The 10,598-nt window shown below is 31.3% G+C and overlaps 3 protein-coding genes across 10 annotated transcripts in view; 2 read left to right on the top strand and 1 right to left on the bottom strand.

Moving 5' to 3' along the window:
* LOC141449860 (frequenin-2) overlaps positions 1-10,598 on the top strand; it is a 242,879-nt gene that overhangs the window by 41,482 nt on the left and 190,799 nt on the right. The window lies entirely within an intron of this gene.
* LOC141449863 (uncharacterized) overlaps positions 1-10,598 on the top strand; it is an 84,356-nt gene that overhangs the window by 2,984 nt on the left and 70,774 nt on the right. The window lies entirely within an intron of this gene.
* The window catches only part of LOC141449855 (ATP-sensitive inward rectifier potassium channel 11-like), a 94,683-nt gene that overhangs the window by 48,970 nt on the left and 35,115 nt on the right, over positions 1-10,598 (bottom strand). The window contains exon 1 of one of the 2 annotated variants that reach the window (XM_074119721.1): positions 9,781-9,867. The exons of the other annotated variant lie outside the window; for it this stretch is intronic. The gene's annotated coding sequence lies outside the window, so the exon portion shown is untranslated. Of the gene's footprint in view, positions 1-9,780; positions 9,868-10,598 lie in introns of those variants that run through there. 2 annotated transcript variants of the gene reach the window in all.

Genomic DNA, 10,598 nt, shown 5'->3' with positions numbered 1-10,598 from the left:
TTATTTTATACCCGATCGCTATAGCTTTTCCTTTATTTTTCTTGGCGAATTCCTTTTTGGAAAGTTCTAGAGAGAGAGAGAGAGAGGTAGAGCTAAAGGCATCCTTTAAGGTGTCATTTCATTGTGTTCTATAAACATTTGTTCACAAGCTGTCTCTATTAGTTGTTAGTGATTTGTCTACAAGATTGTTCCATGTAATATATTAGAAACGCCAATAAATCCAAGTAATCCAGAAGGAGGTACTATGTCAATTCACATATCAACTAACAAGTTTTCACAGTCTTTAAAGCCACGAACTGTACGTTTTATGAAAGTAAAAAAACTTTTCCTGTAATGTTAAAAAAATACATTGTTTAGAGGACTTCTAGGCCATTCATTTAAATTAACAAAAGAATAAAAATAATTCAGTGATTAAATTATTGCTCAAAACTCACAGAAATATAAATAATTATTTCCTTCAATTCTTTTATATTAAAAAGAAGCAGAATTAGCGGACAAAAGTGACCTGTAACAGTGGATTAATAACATCTTTTCAGCAGTTTAATAAATGAAGAAAATCAAGTTATTGCTTTCTTGCTAATTCTTCGCCCACTGAAATACGTTTCCCTCAAATAGCTTGGGCTAGATTTAACGAAAGACTGATTATTGGAAGAGAAATGCACATAGTGGTGCTATGAGGTGAATACTGCTGCTCTTCATGATAAGTTTCAGGCACTCTCTCTGCCACGTGACTAGCACTTTGAATTAGCCAACAGGATATAATATATATATATATATTCCTTCTTGACTGGGGATCTTCATCAGCGTTTCATAATATATATGTAAGATCTTCCATTATATATATATATATATATATATATATCTGTACGACTAGTCCATTAATCACTCTTTGTATATGATCTCCACTCTTGTTTGAATACTCTATTGTTTAAACAACAAACAGCATCATTCATGGAAATTTCCTTGATAGCCATCTTCCATTTATTCTGTATGCTCACATAATGCAACACAATGCAGAACATAATGCTGTTTGTTGTCATCCTCTAAATTATGTACAAAACTTTACGAATAAATTTTGAGTTCCCAACAAACTTTACAAATAATGTTAATTAAATTGTGTTTGGTCTAATTTTGCTCCTTTGTTTAAGCATAGACGTTAAGTTGAAATCTTGACACCTAAATGATTAATCAACTTTTGATGATTAAAATCGTTTAGGGATACAATAAATGTGCATGCTCGTACAACGGATATAATCTGTCACTGAGGACCTAACCGCATTTTCAGTAGTAATGATCAATTTTAAGGCCTTAAAACTTGCGTTTATTATGACTTCAATTTAAATTTTGGACACATTCTGCTTTCCCTAGAAAGTGCCATTTTATATCAAGGTTTTATTATATTGGAGGCAACTTTATTTATCATAAAATCCTATTAAAAAATGTGATAGGATCTCCTGTGCAGCATTTCGTTGATTTTCTGCTTTATAGCGCTCATGTTTTTTCTTTTTCTGACAGGTTTCGGATTTTTATCTCTCTCTCCAGTTCAGTTGAGAATTTTATTTCCTGTTATAATGTTTCTTATAGCAAGTTTGGTGAATTTCATTAACATTGTAACTGGAAATCAAATTCTCTACACCTAACTGATAAATTCGAAATCTATTGGAAGTAGAAGAAACGTTCTACGACCGAAAATGTGTAAATTCAAGGTTTGAAAAAACTAAAAAGATTTTCATAAGAATGTGAGTAATCCTCGCTAAATTCCTTCCTGAAAGGTAACTTTAAGAATAATTTCCAGGAATATATAGTTGATTTCTTTAATTTTATAAATCAGAAGATAAAGAAAAGCAGATGTTCAAATTGCATTTGAATTCAAGGATTATTGCTAGCAAAGACCATTTATCATACAATATTAATAGTGCAAGTTTCTCGAGAAAGTAGTCTTTTGCCAAGAGTTCGTCAGGCCATTTGTCTTCCGTTCAAAAATTCATTTTTTTGTGTGTGTTTTTTAAGAATAAATTGTTCAAACTTTCTACGTGAAGCTGATCAATAAATAATGAATCTTTGATTCTGTATGGAATGACTTACAGGATTGGAATGTTTCATTGCCTGAGTAATTCAACTGTCAGCCCTGCTCAAATACTTGAATTTAAAGAAATCTAATGTGTTCTCCGCAATCCCAAATCAAACTAAAATTGTTTTTATGGGGCAAAATATTTTAAATAGATACAGACAAGTTTGTAATTGTCAATCCTTTATAAAGTGTATGTTATAAACTTTATAAATAAAACGATCTAGCCTTTACCCAGAAAATTCTAAAAACCTCATTACGTTAAGTCTCACATTCGGTTAATTGATTTCCTCATAAAATTTATGTACTTTATGTGGAAGTATCATCACATATTTTCTTATTATCTGTGATTCGTATCTATGTCAAATATTAATCGAATACGTTACGAATATAGAAATGAATTTCTTTTTTTAAATGCAAATCACTGTATAGTATTATTACAAGTTCATGAGATAATAAAATAATGCAGTAAAGTTTTATAATTTTCAATTCAAATTCTGTAATAAAATAAATCAAATACAAGAAGCAAAAAGTACAATAAAAATAAATGACAGTATTATTTACAAAGTTAGACTGATTGGCATGGTTGAATTGACAGTGGTGTATTAAAAGAAGTCTTAGCTCCTTCTTACAACTTCTACGCTTTATAGTTGTTTGCTTGTTACGTTTTAAAAAGAACATGGAGATGCATGTGTCAGCTTTATTATTAGTTTGGATTTAAAGCTTTACAATGTTATTACTGTTAGACAGGCAAGTTTTTGTAAGTATTCTTTATCCCACTTTCTTAACTTAATGTTGAAAAATATAAATTAGTCAAGAACAATGTGGAACGACCTTTGCTAATTTTGTAAGAAACCACTATATTTGTTTTTTTTGTTTAGTTGAATATTTCGTTAAATAATGATAGATTTTGTTTATAAAGCATTCCGTGTTACAGTTCTTCATTGTTCATTGTTCGCTCACCATTTCGGAATGCTTCAACACCTCTCTCTACCTATACTACAGCTCACGGTTGTAAAATGCTTTTCCACTTATTTTCTTTGTACACCTTCACAGTTCTACTATCCCTATTGACCTATTTTGTTGTAACCACCCCATTAAGAGGATAGTTTCCTTTTCAACATCTTAAAGTAAGTGGCTTCAGTTATTTACCTTCAGTTTACAAACTTGCGTTACATTTCATTACGCTTAAAAAAACCTACTTTCTTACCACATCAAATCTACGACATCCATTTCACCTTCTCCTATTCCATTTTATAAATTGATAATTCACGTGCTCGGCTTTATAAATACCTAAATGAGCTGCGTTGTAAGTGTTAATTAGTGAAAGCAGGTGAATCAACTTTCATTGTTTTCCTAATCACCAAACGCGCTAAATTACTCTCTATTTCTACTTTTAGGATTCTAAAACGGAAATGCCAAATGTCTAAAGTTCCATTTGGCAGTCGTGAGTGCCTCACTTCAAGCAGCATTTTAATTCCAACTCCTCAAATTCTCAACAAATGTTTTCTTTTTAATATACTTGGAAAATTTTATTAATTGCTGGCAATGTCTTTTAGATTAGATGGAAATTTCTCTTTGATTTTTTAATTTTTTACTTGAATTTATCAAAACGATAAAATGCATTTTCTTCACGCCACGCTTGTTTTATTTAGTTGCTCTAATTGGTTTTGGATTTTCAATCATTTTCTCCAAACAACGTGCAGCCTTCTACTAGCTCGACTGTACTTCTGGGCTTGGAAACGGGTAGAATTCTGTCACAGCTCTATATGTGCAATAGATAAGTTACAAAGTGGGGTACCTCTATTTGTAACAATTCCTGTTTAGTAATTTATGCTGTAGTCCCAAGTGTTAGGCAAATGTCTAAGAAGTTAAGCTGCTTTTTACTCTAACTTCAGCTACAGGAAACTGAACTTTCTAGTAGCTAACATAGAAAAATGAATTACTTTGATTTGAACTTGGAAAGTAAAAAAAAAAAAGAACATGACACATGAACATTAACATTTCACAACCAAAGATATTAAAAAAGAGATTTTAAATAATAATTTAATAATTTCTTTCGCAAAGATCAATTTTTACTTTTCAAATAAATTTAATTATTTCACTCTTTTCTTAAATACGGACGATCGCTAAATGAGAAAAATTACTTTTGCTTCTAGACAAATAAATGGGATATAAAAACTTGAAAAATACTTGACATATTTGCTGCTTATATATTCCAGCAATGGCAAACAGCTCAGTTTGTGAATAAATAATTGGGGGTGACAAGTCGACGAAGAAAGGAAAGGTTGTGACATCCTCCCTTAGAAAGATGGCAAATTAGCCGTCCTTCTGTTAGAGAGAGTATCGCTGAGCACCATTATATCTGACAGAGAGGACCTCTTATATTAATTAGCAAGCTGTTTCTTCTTCTTAGTAGACTAATTTCTAAGGCTATAAAAAAATAATACTAAATTAAGATGGAATTCAAACTCTTGAGTATTCTCAATAATCTCCATTGCAGATTTGTTTGCGAATCTTCGAAATCCTTTTCCAACGTTTTTGCCCGAGTGAGTTAATGAATGCTGCACATTTTTTTCTAATGTAACTAACTTTGTCCTTTACTTTCAAATGAATACATTGCCAATTTGTACTTACGAAAATTATTTCTTTTCTATCTAAAATCATTTTATTTTAGACAGTGGTTTTAGTTATTTGTGTAAACAAGAAAGTGAAGGTATATGGTCAATTGAAATACAATTTTCTAACATATCTGTTCTTAGTTTTTTCTTTTTGGACTAATCAATATAGCACATTTATAAATATATTTAAATTACATTCCAAGCCTTTAAATGGGTTATCCATTTAGATAAAATTCATGTCATTTTTCTTTCTTCAAGCAACGTAGTTTTCCTGGCAAGCAGTTGAATTTGTTTGCCTTCAATTTGCAATTCCAATTTCAATTCATACTCTCGTCCTCGTTAAACTAAACTTTACTGATCTAAGGCTACAGAGTTTAGGTTAACTTAAGACTGAAGAAGGTAAACCTAGTTCTTTACCAATTATGCAGTAACACATCCAATGATCCTGAGGTTTAGAAAAAGGTAAGTAAAGCCATTTTCGTAGAAATCATTCTGAGCGATTATGATTAGTACCGTTCTTTAAACGTTGAGATTCCGAAGAAGGTCGTCCGTTGGTTTGAATACTGATGAGAAGTTAAAATACATTTTCGCCGTAATACTATTGTGAAGGAATGAAATCGGTAGGCTTAAAAATTCATTACTGTTGGGCACAATAAATTATATTAGAATAAACTGAATATTAACGGTTCTAATCAAGTATAAATCCAGCTCTAAACATCTTCTTATTGTTTATATATAAGTTTTTTAAAAAAATGAAATGTTTTAAGTGCAAATACTTGTTACTAAATTAATCCTGAGGGACTTTTTTCTCCCAGTTTTTTTTTTTTGCGCGTTAGTTGTGACCTTCTTTTTATATTTATGATTGTTATTAAAACTAATACGAGTATATTGTGTTATATGAGTAGAAGCCCAGCTGGAAATTTGTAAGGTAGTTTTTGTCTGTTGCCCTACAACAACGGACTCACGCAACACTACCAGTAAGGGCGTGCTTGGTTGATGTTGAAAACACACTCAAATATAGCTAGAGGCGGCGCCACTCCCTCGTGTGTTATCCACAACAGTGATTTACTTTCTCAACTCTTGTAGAGTAACGAATTAGATAAGTTTGCCTCTCCATTGGGACAAACATCTCGCTACGTGAAGTTAGATTCGCATTTCATACCGGACAAGTAGGGAAATCTCGAGTATGTAACATATGTATGGAACGTGGAACATTTCTAACTGGGAGTCCCCGTCTATCAATCCTCACATCTTAATCCATCACCAAGGTTAGTCAATAATTGGTTAACGCTGCTGATGTGGCTGTCTGCGCTAATTATACTGATTTGCTATCACTACAAAAGTTCTGGTTAAAAAGTTCAAGTTCAGGTGTTTCATTTTCACAACTTTTTGTAATTCTGAAATGTAATATTAAAAATCAAACCTTAAAGATGGTTTAATTTAAAATTACCTTGGAGAAGAAAGAAAAAGCGCCATTAAAAGTTTAAGCATAGAATGTCTATCTGTAAATGCATTAACTTATTGTACTGGCATTCAACTAATGGTGAATATTTGGAATTGTAAAACCACCACTTTGGCGATTAATGGAAGTAAGGGGCAATATATCTGAAAAGATAAGTCTTGCTTATTCAACCCATAAATTGCTGTATTGATAAATAGTAATGAGGGTTATCTAATCGAGCATTCTCCCAAGATGAGAAGGAAAAGTTCAATTCTACTGTTGGACTAGTGATACTAACTGCAGGTTATTCAAAGCAGGTTATTTACAATATTTAGGAGACAAGCAGGGCCTTCCTTAAATATTTTTTTTTATAAGAGATTTAACAAACAATTCAGTTGTTAAAGGAGTTGTAAATTAGCATAAAGATTCGTATCATAGAAATGTGGATTATTTATGCTAAATAATTGAAGCGTCATAGAGTTGGCACTTCTTTTTTACGTCTTATTAACATACATCAGAAATACCCACCTACTTCAATCTCACGATCGTTTTATAATTTATAATTAACTTCAACAAGAGGAGGAGTTTAGCTGAGTGGATAGCGAATACTGGATTCCAACGCGGAGTACCTAGGTTCGAATCCAGCTGCTGGCTCTTAGATTTTCTCTTCCTAGGAGCTTCTTACAACCCACGGTGGTGGACACAGTTGTCTGTAATGAGAGAACAATGTCCGGAGTCCGACAGGGAAATGAAAATAGCTCAGGGTGCAATAACCTCAGATGTTGACGCGCCTTAAATTAATAAAAAAAAAAGCATCAAATTAAACGTATCTCAAGTCATTATTTGGAAATATTTTCCACTTGACTACAAATTTCATTTCGTTTGATATTAATTTTTTTAAAAAAAGGGAAGAATTTTGAAATTATACTATGGATATTTGTTAGGTGGAAACAAATTAAAATTATTATTATTTTTTATTAGAGACAGCATTTGTGGACTTTAATAATAATAATTTTGCTAATGAAACATGTTATTTAATGAAGGAGAAGTTCTGCTGCTTTAGTTTTCAGCTCTTGATTTTAAGAGAAAGTCAAGACGTGAAAAGAAGCTCCGTAAAGTACACTCCTTTGTGCCAAGTGTGCTCTCTAGTTTAGTCTTTACAACTCTTGAGTATTCACACTTACTCTTAACTTTCTACAATTTAATATTTGTTTAAGTGGATAATTTTTGTTATAACACATAAAATTTGAGTTGTTTTTTTTTTTATTTAATTTTTCTTCACTCTTAAGTTGTACTAACGAATTAATTTTTAGTATTATAAATTTCATTCCTGTATTATGTTAGATGAAAATATAACCATTTGATGAGGAAGCAATATTGTCGAATTACGAAACGAGGTAAATCTAATACGGAGGTCTTAGTTCCTGGAAAATGAGAAATTTTCCCTAAGAAATATTTTATATGAAAGAACACTATCATTTTCGAAAATAATCTTAAGTCCTCACCGATCCTCACATATGTATCTATTGAGCAAAAGTGCATGTTTTTATCCAGTGAATATATTTTACTTAATATACTGTTCTATGGTGTTTTATTATGTATTTTAAGGAAAATGAAGCTCTTATTATTAATTATCATTACTACATGTTCTATTAGTTTGTTAATAAATAATTGTACATTCATTGTCCATCTTGGGCAATTTTTTGAAAGTGAATTTGATTTTAGAAAGAAACACATTTAATTAAGAATGAGAGATGGAAAAGATGTGCCACTAAAAGTAAATTAAGTAAAAAATAAAGCTTCTCTATTATGCGCGCTTTGCGTCTAACTACCGCCAGGTACAATCAAGTGCAAGGAGATTTCTTGCAAACATATTTACTATAAATTATTTTAATTAACCATTAAATGAAATCCAAAGCCTAGACCGGGAATCAAACCCAGAGTACCACAATACTTGTTAGCTTTGTAGGTTTTGCCCTCTAACCGCTTGGCTACAGTGGCGCCTAAGATTTACCAATATTATTTATATTTCTCAACAACAACCTAGAGGCCAATCAAAAGAAGAGCAGTACCATTCACCCAATATGGAAATCCAAACTAGAATTTGGAACTAGCAAATGTTAAGTTACATTTTCTTGATTTAGTTAAGGTGCCCCAACATCTCAGACTGTTATCGCTAGCAGCCTCTTTTAGTGCACTACTCATCTCCTATACTGTGTTCTTTCGTTCTCTCCGGACAGTGAGCTCCTAAAAAGAAAACAATCTAAGGGCCTGCAGCTGGATTCGAACCTGTGATCTCCAAGTTGGAATTCAGTATTCGCTAACCACTCAGCTAATCCCTTCCCAATTAACAGAGATATGCAAATTGCACAATGTTAGCCTAGCAAGTGTTAGCCATTACACTTTGGAATTCATTTTTCTATTAAAAAACAAAAACAAAAAAATGTACATCCACATCTGGGTGATTTTGCTGTTGTTGTTCAGCTTTGTTCATTAAAAATCCATTAAAACCGTTGGAAACCATCGTGTTAAATTGTTGTGTTTCCCGACAGGACATGGCCAAGTTTTTTTTTTCTATATCTAATCCTCCCACCGTAAAGAAGATAAAAAATGATTCTCAATTTTTGAATATCTATCATTAATTACAATCCTATCTGGAAAATAAACACTGGCGCTATTTTTTATCATTTTGTAACAAAAGCTCCTAAACGTGTTCTTTTAAATTCCAATTAACTATAAATTATGAACCATTTATTACATTTGTTTTGAGAAAAAAAGGTTTCTTTGTTTGCAAAAAAACAAAACAAACAAACTCTTTTAAAATAAAATGTTAATGTCTTATATTATTTAAACTATAGTTATCAGCCGAAATTGTTTTTTTGAAACAATTGTTATTTAAAAAACAGTTTGATTCAGTATTAACATAATTTTCAGTATTAAAAATCATTTTTTATACTAAGGCGAATGACTGATTATTTTTTAAAGAAGCTAGAAACGACTTGTTAATAAATACTTCAGAGATTGTCTTTATTGCGAAAATAAAAAGTACGAAGTGGTAAGGGAATTTTCTTCGTTGAGTATTCAATCAACATGGGCGATTCAAATTTCCCTCTTGTCCTTTGTTATTAAACCCTCATTGTTGTGATACGCTCTTAATCTTCTGCTTACTTTACTGGAGCTTCTCTTGCAGATATCATTCTCAAAAATAAATGCAAATAATAAAAATTTAAACTTGTACTTTTGATTTACGAGATAAATGAAAAGTTTTAGATATTATGTTATTATTTGTATGAAATAATATCATTCTAACTTTATTTTTCAAATAATTTTATTCACAAAATATTTCTCTCTTTAACAATCTCGCGCACTCACCCATTCTTTAATTTCGAAAATTTTTGTGAAATACAATTTCAACAATAAGACTTAATCGCAATCTTCTACGTGAAAAAAGAAGCGAAAACAGTTTGTGTTCATGTTAAACGAGCTAATTCATGTGATGTATTGAAACAGTTTGTGTTCATGTTAAACGAGCTAATTCATGTGATGTATTGATCAAAGCTTAATTAAATGTTATTGAATTGATATTGGAATCGTAAATGAAATAAGAAAACAAAAATACTAATCAATTTATCAATGGTTATTATATTTACCTTAATTAAAAGTAAACAAAGAGAACAGAACTAACTTCTCCCGAAAAATCCGTTTATAGCGCACTGATAAACTGATAGGTATTTCTTTGTAAATAATTAAATTTAAACTGAAAAATTACATTAGAAAGATGATTTTTAAGATAATGGCTACATCAACATGAATCGTGCTTTTCAATAACATTAGCAGTCACGTACATCAATAATTATGTTTAGTATTCTATGGATAGTTTTATGACCGTTTCTAATTTTCAAGCTTGTTTTTTCCTCACGAAATGATGATCTAAGGTCAGCGAAATGGAAAGAAATATCTTGTAGCGTCCGGTAATTTAATAGGAAAAAGTCAAACTTAGTATATAGTTTTGGCGCTCTATTATGTGGAAAGAATAAATTTTTGAGTGCTATTACATTATATTTAAATGGAAATTTTTCTAATCAATATTCAGCCATCGTAGCTAAAAATGACATATTAGCGTGCACCTTGAATGTATATTAGTACTTATAGTATTTTCTCGCCAATCGTTATCGCGCTGTCTTCTCTGATTTCAGGGTACCCAAAGAACTCATATTCCATCCTGAGGATTTCAACAAGATATAAAGTATTGATTCCTCCTTTATTGTTTCAATCTTTATAGGAACTCTTTATAACTATACTAGCCGCAGTAAAGTTTTGTCCTATTTCTGAGCAGAAACATCTCCTAGGGAGCTGAGATCCTCTCACTGGTCAGTTACTAAGAAACTCCCAAATCGTGCTAAGGCCATCTCCGCTTCTCCCTCAAATCTGGTCAACCTTCGAAAACAATGTAATCATAGATAATAGA

This window comes from Rhodnius prolixus, unplaced genomic scaffold (assembly GCF_049639745.1).
Source record: "Rhodnius prolixus isolate KJV_2025 unplaced genomic scaffold, Rpr scaffold_2, whole genome shotgun sequence".
Taxonomy (NCBI): domain Eukaryota; kingdom Metazoa; phylum Arthropoda; class Insecta; order Hemiptera; family Reduviidae; genus Rhodnius; species Rhodnius prolixus.
The sequence above is the reverse complement of the archived record's forward strand: the minus strand, read 5'-3'. Positions and strand labels throughout refer to the sequence as shown.